Below are 15,269 nucleotides of genomic sequence, written 5' to 3'. Positions count from 1 at the left end.
TGCAGCCCCCTCGGCTGACTCCACAGGACCCCCACACACAGCCCATGCCAGTCCCTCCACTATTCAGTCTGAAGCTCGGCTCCCACCCCCCTGCTCCCCCCAGGCAGGCTCCCACGGCTGAGTCCCCACAGGAAGCGTGGCTGCCTTGCCCTCAACCAGACAGCCGCTAGTCCTGGGGCAGGGAGCTGTCAGCAGAGCTGTCACGTCCCCTCTGCCAGAGGCTGATTTCCAAGTGTTGTTTTTATAGGAGAGCATCACCACTTCCAGACAGGCAGTGGCTGGGCAGGGCCACAGTTTCCTCTGACTGGCACCTGGGTCAAGCTGATACTCACACTTGTCTTATGTACTGGGGGCTTTCACCAGCCCCTTGTACAGGTGAGGGACATGCCTCTCCCAAGTGGCGGGGCCCAGTCCAGACATCCCTGCCCTCCAATGCCTGGGATGCCCTTGACCACAGTCCAGTAGCCTCGAAGTGGGTATGACCCTGGCCTTGGAAGTGCCAGTCCCAGGTCTGCCCTTGATTATTGTGCCATTGTCTTGGGGAGACATTTACCATCACGGGATTTCCTTTTTTAAAATATATGCGTGTGTGTTAGTCGTGTCCAACTCTCTGTGACTCCATGGACTGTAGCCCGCCAGGTTCCTCTGTCCATGGAATTCTCCAGGGAAGAATACTGGAGTGGGCTGCCATTCTGTTCTCCAGGGGATCTTCCCGACCCAGGGACTGAACCCGGGTTTCTTGCATTGCAAACAGATTCTTCACTGTCTGAGCCACCAGGGAGGACTTATTTTTATTTTACATTTTTTCCGACCTCTTATTATAAAACACATCTTAAAATTAATGAATAGCTTATGTTTTGGTTTTATTTTGTTGTTGTTGTTGGGTAGCTAAGTCATGTCTGACTCTTTATGACCCCATGGACTGTAGCCTACCAGGTTCCTCTTTCTATGGGATTCTCTAGGCAAGAGTACTGGAGTGTGTTGCCATTTCCTTCTCCACCGTCACAGGATTTCTGCCTCCTCCTCTGCAAAGGAGGCAGTGGCTTCCATTTCTCTGTTGAGGACGTGGTGTCATGACGTGATGGAGGCAGGCCCTTGAGCACAGGCTGGTCACTGGTCTGTCAGCTGTGCCTGGAAGCCATCCCTCCTCTGTCCTGGGCCTTGTTTTCTCGTCTATAAATGGGGTATGATGCCCTCTGTCTCATTCAGAGCCCAGGGTGGGGTGCACAGGGGGTTCTGGGGGATCCTTTCAGTGACGGTCAAGGTTCTAGAACCATCTACAGTGCCCTGACAGATCACCTCCCCAGGGCACAGCTCAGCAGCTCTGAGGCTGGACCACCAACCCCTCGCCGAAAACAGGCCCGAGGTCTCAGTAAAGCCACAGCCACAAACCCAGAAATGAGCCCCTTCCCCAGGGGCCCTCAGGGAGCTGCCAGAGCCAGGCTCCGGGACTCTTTGGGGGCTGGACACCCCTGAGGCTGGGCAACTGCCCGGGGGACACCGCAAGCCCCTACCCACCCAGTGGGGGCAGAGCAACTCTCCCCCTCACCCCACCGCTCATCCTCTCCCCATATCCCCACCTGCCCCCAATCCCAGGGATGCTCCCACCCAGGACCTCTTCTTTGCCCTGGACGCGTCCCTTTCATTGTAAGGCACATTCAAGGGATTTGAGACTGAGCCCCACGACAGGATAACCAAACACGGAGGGAGGCAAAGGCGCAAGCTACTCAGGATGGGGAGAGAAGGAGGGCTGGGACAGTGGCTCAGAGGAATGGCTGCATCTCCTAATCCAGGCTCAGTGCCAGCCTCTGGGGTCAGAGGTCCCCGCTCCCCCCTGCTCTAGGAAACACTCTCAGCCCGCAGCGGGTGGCCCCCAGGGTGAGGAGAGGCCCCCAGCCCTGTCTGAACGGGGTGCTGCAGGAGGCCCCAGAGGGCGCCCCGTGGCCCCGATCCCCCCGGGCGCTGGAGCGGCCTGGCCGCCTGGCATCCTGCTCATCCAGGGCTGGCCGGGACACTGGCAGCACAGGCCCCGGGCCTCGCGTGGCCGCCTCCCCCACGGCTCCGCCGGATGGCACCGTCTCCTAATGCATCTGCCTGTTTACATTCCCCCAACGAAAAGCAGCTTTGTTTATGGAAAAGAGCTATTTTAGTTCCACGTTTTCTCTCTCAACTCCTCCGGCTCGCAGGCAGAGTGGCTGCTGCTCTCTTGAGGAGCTGAGATGGGGATGGAGCCCGTCTCCTCGCCCGGGGAAGGTGCCTCAGGCTCCCACGTGGGAGACCCAGGACTGGGTACCAGGGTGCAGGGCTGTCTCCTCCCAGCATGTCTCCAGGAAAAGCACCAAGGTCCTACATAGGTCAGGCAAGTCTCCCCTAGGAGCAGGACGGTGGTCCCTGCAAGCTGGTGACTTGGGGCACCACCTCCCTCAAAGCACCCCCCCACCCACCTTGGGCTTCTCAACGAGGAGCCCAAGTTGAGGAGGCTCCTCCCCCTGCCCGGTGAATAATGTTATCCCCATTATACAGATGAGAAACTGAGGCTCCCAGAGGTGAAGTGGCCTCTCTGATGTCACAAAGCTAGAGACAGCCAGGGGCTTAACTCCAGATCTCACACCTGTTCCCCACCATGCCGCCCTGGGATGGGAGGAGATACGCCTACCTGATGGGAAGGAGTAGGGTAGGACTCCATCATTACAGCCACTTCTGTAAAAATCCACGGTAAACATTTCCTGCCAGGCTCCGGAAACAGCGAACACAGCGTGAGCGGGAATAATCAAATTCAACCACATGGGTGCTTCTCCAGAGGGAAGCTGTTATTTTCCAGATGGGAACCCCAAAGATCGGAAAGGGTAGGAGGAATCAAGCCATGACATTCCTCCAAGAAATAACAAGGGGTGGGTTCCCTACACCCAGTGCACCTGCCTCCCCAGGTGGGAGAAGAAGGGGTGCTGGGTGACAGCAGAGGGGCCTACCCAGGGCTCGCCATGACCCCCTGTTGGATGCCTCTCCCACCCTCCCTTCCTCCGTCCACGGCCCTGATCCCTTCCTCCGTGGGATTTGTGGTTTCTGGTGCACACACGTCCCCTGGATTGCCAAGGCAGGTCAACAGTGGTCACCATGACAACAAAGAAAAAGAAAGGTTGATGGAGGTGGGACACAGGAGCTGTCATCAATGACTAGCCAATGGATGAATGAGCAAAAGGACAAATGGAAGATGAGGAAGCAGATGGCCCCAGGCAGGCCATTGGATTGGGCTGTGATGTTAGTTCTTGGATCGTGCCAGATAGCAGGGTTCCCTTGCTAGTCAGAGCCTCCCCCTCAGTGTCAAAGAGTGCCCATCCATCATTCCTTTGCCTGCCCAATGCTGCTGAATGTGCCCCCTATGTCTGGGGAGTCTCCCACCTTCTGATTGTCCATCTTCTTTCACAAAAACCAGTCATCTCCCAGCCTCCCTTGCAGCTAGGATTTAATCATATGATGTAGGCTCCTCCAGTGACACACCTGTTAGATTCAGGGTGGGAGAGGGTGACCCAGGAGGCAGATTCCCTCCAGTCTAACTGGAGGGAGGTGGATTCCCATGGCATTTCCAAGGGCAGAGCTGTGACCAGTGTGGGAGCCCATGGGGGGCCTGGCTCCCATCTGCACTGGGATCTTGGGGATCTTGTTTCCCAGGGGAGTCTGGGCTACAAGGTGATTTTGGGTAAATTCTTTGTGTGCCTCGTCCAGCTGGAGTTGGCTTCTGGGTCTGAAATTCCAGACTCACAGTGATAGAGTAAATGCCCCCAGGAAGTCTCATGCAGGCCTGGCCTTGTGCGGGGCAGCAGTTGGGTGGGGAGGGAATGGAGGTCAGCAGGCTGGGCCCTCCCTGGCTTGTGAGGGACCAGGACAGGCATCTGAGTGGCGGAGTGCCCTGGGATCCCGAGGCCAGCCCCTGGTTACGGGTGTGGCTTTCCCCTCCATGCCTCTGCCTCCCTCCCCCAACTCCCACCTCCACTAACTCCTTCTCCTCATCCTTTAAGACTCAGCTTCTCATCATCTCTTTCAGGAAGGTTCCAGCTCCACCCCTTCAGGGCCAGGTGCCTCCATGGTGCTCCCAGGTCACAGGAGCTGCCAATGCCCTTCCACGCCGTATGGTAACTGCCCATAGCCATACCTGTCTCTCTACTAGATGGTGACCCCTTGGGGGCAGGGGTCATGTCTGGTCCACCCTGAGCAGTTGCACCAAGCATAGTCCTGGCAGTTAGGAGCCAATCAGGGAATGTTTGCTGAAAGACTGAGTGGCAGTGAGCGTGCTCACCCTAGGGAGAAGCCAGCAGTCTCTGGGCTCCAGAGAGGAGTGATGGCAGGGTGGCCTTGGGGCTTGGTGACCACACCTACCCTGGCCAGAACCGCCCCTACTCAAGCCAGGCTCAGCTTGTGCCTGTGCAAAGGGGGTGTATAGGGTGGGGCAAAGCCTGCCACTTCATCCCCTGTGGATTTCTCAGCAAATCCAGTGGGGAAAAAAATTCCCAGGAAATAAATCTGGAGCCACTGACTGGCTTCAAGGCCCCCATTCTACCACACTGATCTGAACTTGGACATTTCAACCTCTCCGTTTGTTTGCTAGGGACATTTGTCAAGCAGATGCCCAGGTAGGAGGCAGCAGTAGAGATTCCCTGAGTGCACTGAGTAGAAGTCAATGCATCTCTGGAATCACGCTTTCCGCCTGACATGTAGGCAGGGGAAGTTCCCCAGAAGCTCTTGGAGGGAACCAGGCCAGTGTCCAAGGCTGCAAGAGTCAAAGCATGAGGGGTCTCGGCTCCTCCATGCAGTGGCCACCAGAGACTCACGTGCTGGTCTTGCCAGCTGGAGTCAGGAGGGTCATGCTGACCCCTGCAAGGCTACACCAGAATGATCCACAGCCCCTGGATGGTGGAGGAACATCAAGTCCTTTCCAAGATGGCTGTGGAGTCTTGGATTGGGGACAAGACTGGTCGCATCTCGGTTGTCCTTGACCGGGAGCCCTGCTTCTACTGAACACCAGTTTGGAGACGGTCTCGGCTCCTTGTTTAAGATGCCTTAGTCCTCCACCACGGCCGCCCTGATATGGAAATTCTTTTCCTTAGCTTCTATCCCCAATCCCACTCACACCAGGCATCTGTGTGGGTAGTAGGTTTACTGACGGTTGGAGAGGCAGAGGCATCTGCTTTGTAATTATAGGAACCTGTTAAAATCCCTCCCCCTAGATGTCTGTCTGCCATCTCTGCCCTGCCATTCCCCTTTCCCCCTCCTCCTCCCGCCCCTCAAATCCTGCCTCCTGTCAAAGCACAACAGCCCAGCCCCCGTGGTCCTGTTCTCTAGAGAGTCCAATCAATTTTCTGAAGCAGGAGGATTCACTTCTCAAAATGATGGGGTTTTTATCCCACTGCCCTGATACCAGACTCATCATCACAGAAGACACAGTAGTTCCTGACACTTCTTGCTTTAGGGGCATCCAGAATTGAATGGAGCCCTGATCCAGACATCAAGGAGCCCCGAGATCAGGGAAGCCCCTCAGAAGACCTCCTGGGCAGAGCAGACGGGAGATGCTTGGAAAAGGGACCCACGGTACAGACCCAGGGAGGATGGATGAGGGCAGCTCCCTCTACTTGGAGGAGCCACAAAGCTTCACCAACGAGGTGACGGGAAAGTCATCCTTGAAAGGTCCACCCAGGGAGGAGGCAGCGGAAACGGAATCCTCCGTCAAGTCCCAGCTCAGTCTGCACTGTCGTCGTCAGACTTTGTGTCTGCCTCTGTCATCAGACTGGGAGCTCCTGGAAGGTGATCTCCTGTTAAGGGCCAAGTCTCAGTACTTCTCAGAAGGAAAAAAGGGAGGAAGATGAGTAGGGGTGGGACCTGCCGGGACAATGAAGCATGACAGGCAGCCCCACCCCGTGTGCTCCTGAGCTCCAGACCTGATGCTCCAGGTGCGCTGGAGCCAGATCTTAAGCCTGGTGACAGTCTGGCTACAGGAACTCCCTCCTTAGGCCAACGGACAGTAAAGGAGTTTTAAAAGCAGAATTTTGCTGTGGTTTTTGTTAACTTTTAATTTTGAGATATTTCAGACTTTCCAAAAAGTTGCAAATATAGTACGAAGAATTCCCATATAGTCTATCCAGGATCTCTAAATATTAACATCTTACACAATATGATGATCAAAATCAGGAAACACTATGACCTAATCAAAACCCTTACTTGGATTTCCCAGGTGGTCCAACTCTTGTTCTTTTTTCTGATCCAAGATTCAATGCAGGATCACTTTGCTTTAGGTTGCCACGAGCCCTTGCTGCTGCTAAGTCACTTCAGTCGTGTCCGACTCTCTTCGACCCCATGGACAGCAGCCCACCAGGTTCCCCCTTCCCTGGGATTCTCCAGGCAAGAACACTGGAGTGGGTTGCCATTTCCTTCTCCAATGCATGAAAGTGAAAAGTGAAAGTGAAGTTGCTCAGTTGTGTCTGACCCTCAGTGACCCCATGGCACGAGCCCTTAGCCTCCTTGAATCAGAAACAGTTTTTCGTCATTGTCTTTCATGACCCTGACACATTTAAACAGTACCGGCTGCTTGTTTTCTAGAATGCCTCTCTATTGGCATTTTCTGATGCTTCTTCACCATTAATTTCAGGGTAGGCATTTTTGGTAAAGATACCACAAAAGCAGGTTGTATCTTTGTCGCTGCATCATACCAGGGGGCACGTGATATGTTTGTCTCTGATATTGTGGATATTAATTTTGACTTCTTGATCAAGTTGTCTGCCAAGTTTCTCCAGTGTAAAGCTGCTATTTTTCCCTTTTGCTATTAATAAGTGTCCAGTGGGGAGGCTACTTTTAAGACTCTAAATATCCTGTTTCTCATATACTTTTTTTTGTCCATCAATTTTAACATCCATTCATGATTCTTGCCAGAAACAATTCGTAGTGTGGTATTTGCCAAATGGTGGTTCTCAAGTCCATCATTCTTTCTACATGTATTAGTGGGAATTCCACTAAAAGGAAAAGAAAAGCAGGGTATCCACACAACGGAAAATGGTCTGCAGGGATCAAAATAGTCTGCTGTATACATTGTAAATCACATGCCAGACAAGGGACTTGTATCTAGGATATATATATTAAAAAAAAAATCCTTCCAACTCAATAATAAAAAGATGAATAACCCATTGGGGGATTTTTCTTTTTTTTTATTTTTTCTTTTTTATTTATTATTATTTTATTTTTGGCTACACTGGATCTTCATTGCTGCATGCCAGCTTTCTCTAGTCGAGGGGATCAGGAGGGCTACACTCTAGCTGTGGTGTGAGGGCCTCTCATCGAGGTGGCTTCTCTCGCTGCAGAGCACAGGCTCTAGGGCGCAAGGGCTTCAGTACTTGTGGCTCGTAGGCTCAGTAGTTGTGGCACACAGACTTTTAGTTGCCCTGGAGTATGTGGATTGCATGGTATATGAATTATATCCCAATAAAGCTGTTATTTAAAACACACACACAAGGCTTCCCTGATGGCTCTGGGGTAAAGAATCTGCCCTCGAATACAAGAGACATGAGTTCGATCCCTGAGCCAGGAAGATCCCACCTGCCAAGGAGCGACTCAGCCCGTGCACCCCAGCTATTGAGCCTGTGCTCTAGAGTCCGGGAGCCACAGCTATCGAACCCAGTACACCCTAGGGCCTGTACTCTTCAACAAGAGGAGTCAACAAGAAGACCCACACCACAACTACAAAGTAAGCCCTGCCCTTTGCAACTAGAGAAAAGCCCACACAGCAACAAAGACCCAGCAAAGACAAAAATAAATAAATAAAATTATTTGAAAAATAAAACACACACAATAGCAGCAACCCTCTTGCAGCTTCAGGGGACGAAGAGGTCTCCACATACCCGCTCAGCCCAGCCAGCTCCACTCCTGCCTCCAGCAGCCGCTCTTTCCCTGCAAAAGTTACTTGCTCCCAATAAGCCAAGCAGAAAAACAGCACTCTCAGGCTGAACCAACCCAGTACCAACTGGACAGAGTTTCTCACGATTCAGACTAGGGAGATTCAAAGGACTTCCCTGGTGGTACAGCGGCTAAGACTTCCACTGTAGGGAACTAAGATCCCACATGCTCCTCCTCCCCTCAAAAAAAATCCCAAATTCCTATCCTAGACTAGAGAGATTCACAGGTGCATTTTGATCAGCTATCTCTCCCGTCCCTGGTGAAATATCCTGAGCCAGACTGTGGTTTTGTGACTAGAAGTCCGAGGTCATGAATCAACATCATCTACTTATCAAGGCCAAAGGCTGCGGTCACCGAGACTGTAGAAGGAACAACTCATACTTCTTGGCGCCTTCACGCCAGAGGGCTGGGCCGCACCCCAGGGCCACGGGGGGCTGCGCACAGGAACCTGCCCGACTAACCACACGCCGCCCAGGGCCATAGCTTCCCCGCCGCCGTCATCGCTGTGCCGCCGTCACGGGTGTGCCACTTGGAACCTGGCAGTCTAATTCTCCACTTACTGGGTCAGTGACTCCTGGTGGGTGATTGAGGCCGTGCCAGGCCAGCGCTGGGCTCTCTGGCTTTGGCTCTCTCGCTCTTGTTTGTGTAATGTTGTAAAACACGATACCACGAGAAGTGAGAGAAGTGGGAGCTGGGGGTTAAAAAGTACAAACTTCCAGCCATAAAATAAATAAATGCTTGGGATGGAATGCACAATGTGGGGACTATCGTTAATCATACATTTGGAAGATGCTAAGAGAATAGGTCTTAAAAGTTTTCATCCAAGAGAATAGGTCTTAAAAGTTTTCATCCCGGGACTTCCCTGGTGGTCCAGTAGTTGAGACTCTGTGCTTCCACTGCAGGGGGCGTGGGTTCGATCCCTGGTCAGGGCACTAAGATCCCACATACCATGCGGAGAGGCCAAACAAAGTTTTCATCCCGAGAAAAAAATTTTGTAACTAAGTAGTGACGGAGGTTAACTAGTCTTCTCCTGACGATTACATTGCGATATATACAAATATCAAATTACTATATTGTACACCTGAAACTAATCCAACGTTACAGGTCATTATAGCGAAAACAAACAAACAAAAAACACAACTTAAATCAGGACCCCTTCCCTGGGTTAAAGCCCTTCCCAGGATAAAGACAAGGTTCCTGAGTTTGACCTGATGTGTCTTCTGGAAACCCCACAAGCTCAGGGACTTCCCAGCTCATGGCCACCACAGTCTCCTCACACTGGCCTTATTTCAGCTCCTCCAATTCCCCTGTCCCCTCTCCCCTCCAGGCCTCTGGACAACCTAGTAGTTAATTCACTCTGTCTTGAGTCTCCGGCTGAAGAGAGTTTATGGAAGCCTTCTCGGGTGCCCCAGGACGCCTGCACATCTTTCCGACACTGGTCAGCATGTTAACGTCGGTGAGATTTTTAATGTCTGTCTCCCTACCCAGGCTGTGCACCCGCTGCGGGCAGAGGCCTGTCTGCTTCACCCATACTGACACCCACCTCAGCTGGCCCAGAGCCTGGCACATGGCAGTGATTCAAAAAGCCTCATAGGACTTCCCTGGTGGCCCAGTGGTTAAAAATCTGTCAGCCAATTCAGGAGTCACGGGTTCAGTTCTTGGCCCAGGAAGATTCCACATGCCAAGAGGCAACTAAGCCCATGAGCGACAACTACTGAGCCTGTGATCTAGAGCCCACGCTCCGCAGCAAGAGAAGCCACTGCAAGGAGAAGCCCGCGTTTAGGGACTAGAAAGTAGCCCCCGCTCGCCGCAACTAGAGAAAGCCTGTGCACAGCCACAAAGACCCAGAGCAGCCAAAAACAAAAACGAGAGGAAAAAAATGTTAAAAGCCTTGTAGACAGAACGAAAGAACGTTGTTCTAAACTCTCCATGAAGCCCATTCTCACGTTCAGCTTCCTAAATTTTCCCATTCTCCCCAAACACAGATCAGATCGCAGCCCTTCTGTGCCTAGAACCCTCCAGAGGCTTCTCACCGTGAGGATAGTAAAATCCAAACTCCTTGCCTTGATGGACAGGGTCCTGCGCAGCCTGGGCCCTGCACCTCTCTCTTGGATCGTTAGGGGAAGGCCCTGGAGGGTGATAAGCGGAGAAAGGTCTTGACTTCTGGGCTGCCACTTTGACCTCTTTATGCCCTTTGACCTCTCCAGTTCATTTCCTCCTTGTGCCAGATCAGTCAGAAAACAGGGCCAGCACTGAGCAGGAAGAGTCACCTGCCAGCCGCCCAGGGGTCTGATCCCCTGCAAGACAGCAAGAGGTGGACGGTGGGCGCCGGCTGTCCTGGTGCAAAGGAGCGTCTTATCCATGACATTGTTCAGAATTGCCAGCCTACGATGGCAATAACAGAGCAAGTGATAACAGAGCAAGCCGACTCTGAGTCAGTTTTGTTGTTACTAAATTCTCTACAGATAAGGCACCCCTTTAACACGTGCACCTAGGGTCCCCCACTTAGCATGTCGCTGCTTTTGGGGACCACGTGCACCATTCACTCCCCTCTCCATCAAGCATAGGAAGAGGGAGGCTGCAATCTCCAGTCCACCCCTCAAGGGCTGTATGATGTAGGACGAGGCGGACATGGGCATGGGTTTTATGTCACCCCTTAAGGCTGGGCAGGACAGTCATTTCCTGCCAGGTAGGGGAGTGGGGACTCAGTGACGTGATCACACTGCAGGAATTCAAGCAGTGACAGGCTCTCTGGATCCGGGCTTGGGGAAGGGCTCTGCCATCCCCATAGAATCTGTTGGCTTCCTCTGTGATAAGCACGGGGGTTCTGAATTCTTCTTTTGAGCCCTTGTAGAGGCGGGGAGGATACTGGGCTGTGGTGCTGACAGAGGGGGAGGAGGGTGGGAGCAAAACAGGAAGAGCCTCTGAACATTCTTCCTGGCTATTCCCTCTACCGGGCACTCCCCTGACCTATATACATCTCACCCTCATATCAGGGAGGCCGAGTTCTCTGCGTTTTTCTTCAGTTGAGTAAACTGGGCCAGAGTTATAGCCAGTGGGGAGTCAGCTGGTCAGACTGGGGGTGGGGGCGGGATGAGAGGGGTCTGTGCCACTTTCCTTGTTGGTTCCAGTTGGCCTTCCTAAGCCTCTGTCCCCCCCAACAATGGAGCTGGAACAAAGGGCAGCAAGAAGGAGCAGCCGGGGACTTCGCTGGTGGTCCAGTGGCTAAGACTCCGAGCTCCCAATGCAGGAGGGCCCAGGTTCAATTCCTGGTCAGGGAACTAGATCCCAAACTAAGAGTCTGCATGGCACAACCAATGATCCCACATGCCAAGATGAAGACCCCCGCAGCCAAATAAATAAATAGTTTAAAAGAAGAAGAAGAAGAGGCAGGATAGGGGCTCTGCTCTCAGAAAGGGTCAGATGAGAGCCGGAGTCATCGCTAGTTCAGCAGTGGAAATCCTGTGCACTGTAATACTTCATCAGAAACACCCTGAAGGAAACCCTGCCCAAACAGGCAGAGAAACCTTGGCCAGGAAAACAGATTTCTATTCCAGTTTCTGCAGGGGGATTCAAGACAGATCCAGCCGCTCACATCCAGCCCTGGTGAGGGGCCCACCACTGGCCCAAGCCTGAGCACACACATTTTGATTCACTTTGTCCTCACCCCAACCCTTGGAGGGAAGGACTGCTTATGCCCATTTTACAGAAAGGGGAACTGAGGCTCAGAGAAAGGCTATAACTCTCGGAAGGAAGCCATGTTCTCAGCCTTCTAGCCCAGGGCTCTTTCCACGGAAACACAAACTCCAACCTTCCCAGCCCACCCCCACTACCCCCACTGGTTCCCTACACAAGCCTCCTCCCCTCCCATGTTCTCAGCAGAGAGAAACATGATCTGATCGACATTTTTTTTTTTTTTTGATTGACATGTTTTAATTACTCGGGCTGCTGTGTGAAGGATGGATGGCAGGTAGAGGGACTGTGACTGCTCCAACATGCAGGCAATGGAGGATGGCAGAGGAGACTGGGGTGGTGGCCGTGGAGATGGTGACCAGTGAATGAGGTATATCCTGGAGCTGAAACTTACACAGTGTGATGTCAAGTTAGAGGAAGAAGGGGTAGAAGATGGAGGTGTCAGGATCCCAAGTTTCTGGCCTGAGCAACTTGGTGGAGGGTGGTGATATTTCCATTTTTAAAATGTGGCCACATCGCACGGATCTAGAGATCTTAGTTCCCCAACCAGATATTGAACCTGGGCTCTTAGCAGTAAAAGCAGCAAGTCCTAACCACTGGACCACCAGGGAATTCCCAGTGGTGATATTTCCTGAGAGGAGGAAGAGTAACAAGTGAGTTCACGACACGGGGAATTGGGGCCTGACCCCTGAGCTTCCCTGATAGCTCAGACGGTAAAGAACCCATCTACAATGCAGGAGACCTGGGTTCAATTCCTGGGTCGGTAAGACCTCCTGGAGAAAGGAATGGCAACCCACTCCAGTATTCTTGCCTGGAGAATCCCATGGACAGAGGAGCCTAGTGGACTACAGCCCATGGAGTCGCAATCAGAGGTGACTGAGCGACTAACACAACCAGTAACAACATCCCTGGAGTTAGATAGGAAGAGGTGTTGGGGCTGCGAGCTGTGTGGTCTGGCTCAGGGCTGAGTGCCAGTGGGTCAGAGGGTGAATGAATGACTGGAGGGGCCAGATGGGGGCCAGATGGGCACGTGGGTGCTGTTGCTAAGGCCCTGAACCTTGGAGTTACGCTTGAGGACCTAGGAGGTAAGACTCTCTGTGTAGAGAGACCTCACATCTTACTCTTCCTCCTTGAAGGTACAGGAGAACTCCAGGGCCACTGAGGACTTCCACTGACATTCCTGCAGTCTCAGGGAGAGAACAGGCATTGGTGCAGGCAAGAGGGATAGAGGTGGCGTGGGGCAGCCCCTGGTGGGGAGGAGGTAGGGAGGCAGGGAGGTATGGCCTGGGAGCCCCTTCCTCAGTCTGTTTGCACAGCTGTCCAGGCTGAGCTGGGCAGAGTGAGTCACTGGCCACCCTCTACTCCCTCTACGTCCTGGGGAGGGTGCCTTGTTAAGGCAGGGAACTCAGTGACTGAATCCTGGCCCTGGGGACCATCCTCTTTTCTCCTTCCTCCCCTCCCTCCTCCCGTGCTTCTCAGAGCCCCTCGCAGAGCACCCCTGCACCTAGAATGTCCTCTCCTCCCTGCTCCCTCCCTGCCGCCTCCCAGGGCCTAGATCCCTTTCCCCTCCTATCTTTGACACTCCCCATCTGAATGAGTGGCCATCTCTCTTTTCTCTGTGTCCACCACCCGGTCCCACATCACAGCCTATAGGAGAGCATCCATTTCCGGTCCCACACTAGATGGTGATGGCTGAGGACACATCCTGGGTAGTGCTGGCATCTTTCACCCTCGCACCCTGCACAGAAGCAGGTGCTGAATCAATGTCCGGTGTGTTCAATGAAAACTGCTTGATTTGGGATGCCCCTGGCAGTCCAGTAGTTAAGACCTGGCACTTCCATGGCAGGGCGCACAGGTTTGATCCCTGGTTAGAGAATTAAGATTCCAAGTGCCACACTGTGGGGCAAAAAGATAAATAAAATTTTAAAAATACAATACAAATAAATAACAAAAAAATTTAAAGGGCTGATTCATAGTTCTCAAGCTCTGAGTAAGATCTCTCTCTCTCTCTCCTTTTCCTCTGAGATGATGGGTGTCCAGGCTGGGGGTTGGAGGGCTTCTTCTCCAGGAGACTTGCCCCAGCTCCAGATGGTTAAGGAATTTTTTTTTTTTTTCCCTCACCCAGTTCCAGGTCTGCAAAGTGCACCACCCAGCCTTTCCTCAAGCCTTGCTGAGCCGTGGTGCTCACCGTACGGCAGGCACTGAGCTAGCCTCTCGGCCTGAGTTATCTTGGTGAGTCCCCTCAGCATCCCCACAACATGGTTGAGGGGGTACATTCAGAAAGGTCAGGGGACTCAGGAGGGTCACTGACTTCCCAAGGACAGTCAGCAGCCACCCGGTGACCAGTCTGGCCTCGGGGCCTCCGCTCCCAGTCACTGCCTTCACGTGCCACTTGGAGGGACCTGGGCAGGACCCAGAGCATCACGGGAGGAGATGACATGACAGTCACTCCGCTCCCCAGTCCCGCCCCCTGGCAGGTGTACCTCGACCCCCCCTCTGTGACGCCCCCATCCCAGGCCAGCCCGAGAGCCAAAAGCGCAGCATCTCCAGCCTGGGACGGAGAGATGCAACCCTCACATCGACACCAGTAACGGTTTACCCACTTGGCTTCCTGTTAGGTTTTGTTCTTCCTTCCCCGAAGGGGTGTCTCTTATCTTAAACTTCTTAGGGGGTTTTTGGCGCCGGTTGTTTACTATTCAGTGACAGTTGGTGCCAGAACCAGCCTCTTGGGACAAGCGAGGCGGAGCCAAGCAAGTCCCCTCGGTCACCTGCATGGCTGCAGGATCCATGTTGGATGGGACATGCCAGGGCCCATGCAGTCAAGGACCCCGTCCAGCTGCCCTGCTGTGTCAGGCTCCGTCTTCCACACGGGGTTGACATGGGCGAGTGGAAGTGAGTTGGCCTGTCCTGAGCTCCTTCCGCTGTGGGGAGAAGGCTGCTGCTGCTAAGTCGCTTCAGTTGTGTCTGACTCTGTGCGACCCCATAGATGGCAGCCCACCAGGCTCCCCTGTCCCTGGAATTCTCCAGGCAAGAACACTGGAGTGGGTTGCCATTTCCTTCTCCAATGCATGCAAGTGAAAAGTGAAAGTGAAGTCGCTCAGTCGTGTCCGACTCTTAGCGACCCCATGGACTGCAGCCTACCAGGCTCCTCCATCCATGGGATTTTCCAGGCAAGAGTACTGGAGTGGGGTGCCAGGGGAGGAGGCAGGGAGCTGCAAAAAAAAAAAAAAAAAATCCACCAAGTAGATAACTAAGAGGCACTGGGTCTCCTGGGCTCAGGGACTTGTTATGGTCTCTGAATTAGGACCTCTGGGTTCTTTGTGACAAAGCACAGTGAGAAATTGGCTACAGAAACTTAAGCCTCCTATTTCCTTGGGTAAAGACCTCCTGACGCTGGGGGCTAGGAGCTCCATCGGACCCCATGGCCCAGTTCTAAAAAGTGTCCTTCATTCTCTTGGGCTCTACCCTGTCCTTATCAATCTGCTCAGAACGCTTGGTGGTCTGGGGCCACATCCACACCTAGCCATCCTCATCTCTCCCAGACACCAGAGCCCTTCATCAGCCTCACTCAGCACTGCCAGGCTGCCGCCCATCCTCCTAACAGCTCCTGTCCCCAGATGCCCATCCATCTAAGATACACC

The 15,269-nt window shown here is 53.2% G+C and overlaps 1 long non-coding RNA gene across 1 annotated transcript; it reads left to right on the top strand.

Annotated features, from left to right (window-relative positions):
- The first annotated feature begins 2,596 nt into the window (after nucleotides 1–2,596).
- LOC139179623 (uncharacterized) lies at nucleotides 2,597–6,028 on the top strand. Its single transcript, XR_011563946.1, has 3 exons — nucleotides 2,597–2,846; nucleotides 4,043–4,130; nucleotides 5,340–6,028. It is a non-coding gene; the product is annotated as an uncharacterized lncRNA (long non-coding RNA).
- The last annotated feature ends 9,241 nt before the right edge of the window (nucleotides 6,029–15,269 follow it).

The sequence above is a fragment of the Bos indicus genome, chromosome 25, assembly GCF_029378745.1.
Source record: "Bos indicus isolate NIAB-ARS_2022 breed Sahiwal x Tharparkar chromosome 25, NIAB-ARS_B.indTharparkar_mat_pri_1.0, whole genome shotgun sequence".
In the NCBI taxonomy this organism is placed as follows: domain Eukaryota; kingdom Metazoa; phylum Chordata; class Mammalia; order Artiodactyla; family Bovidae; genus Bos; species Bos indicus.
Note: the sequence above shows the minus strand (reverse complement) of the source record. Positions and strands in the feature narration are given on the sequence as shown.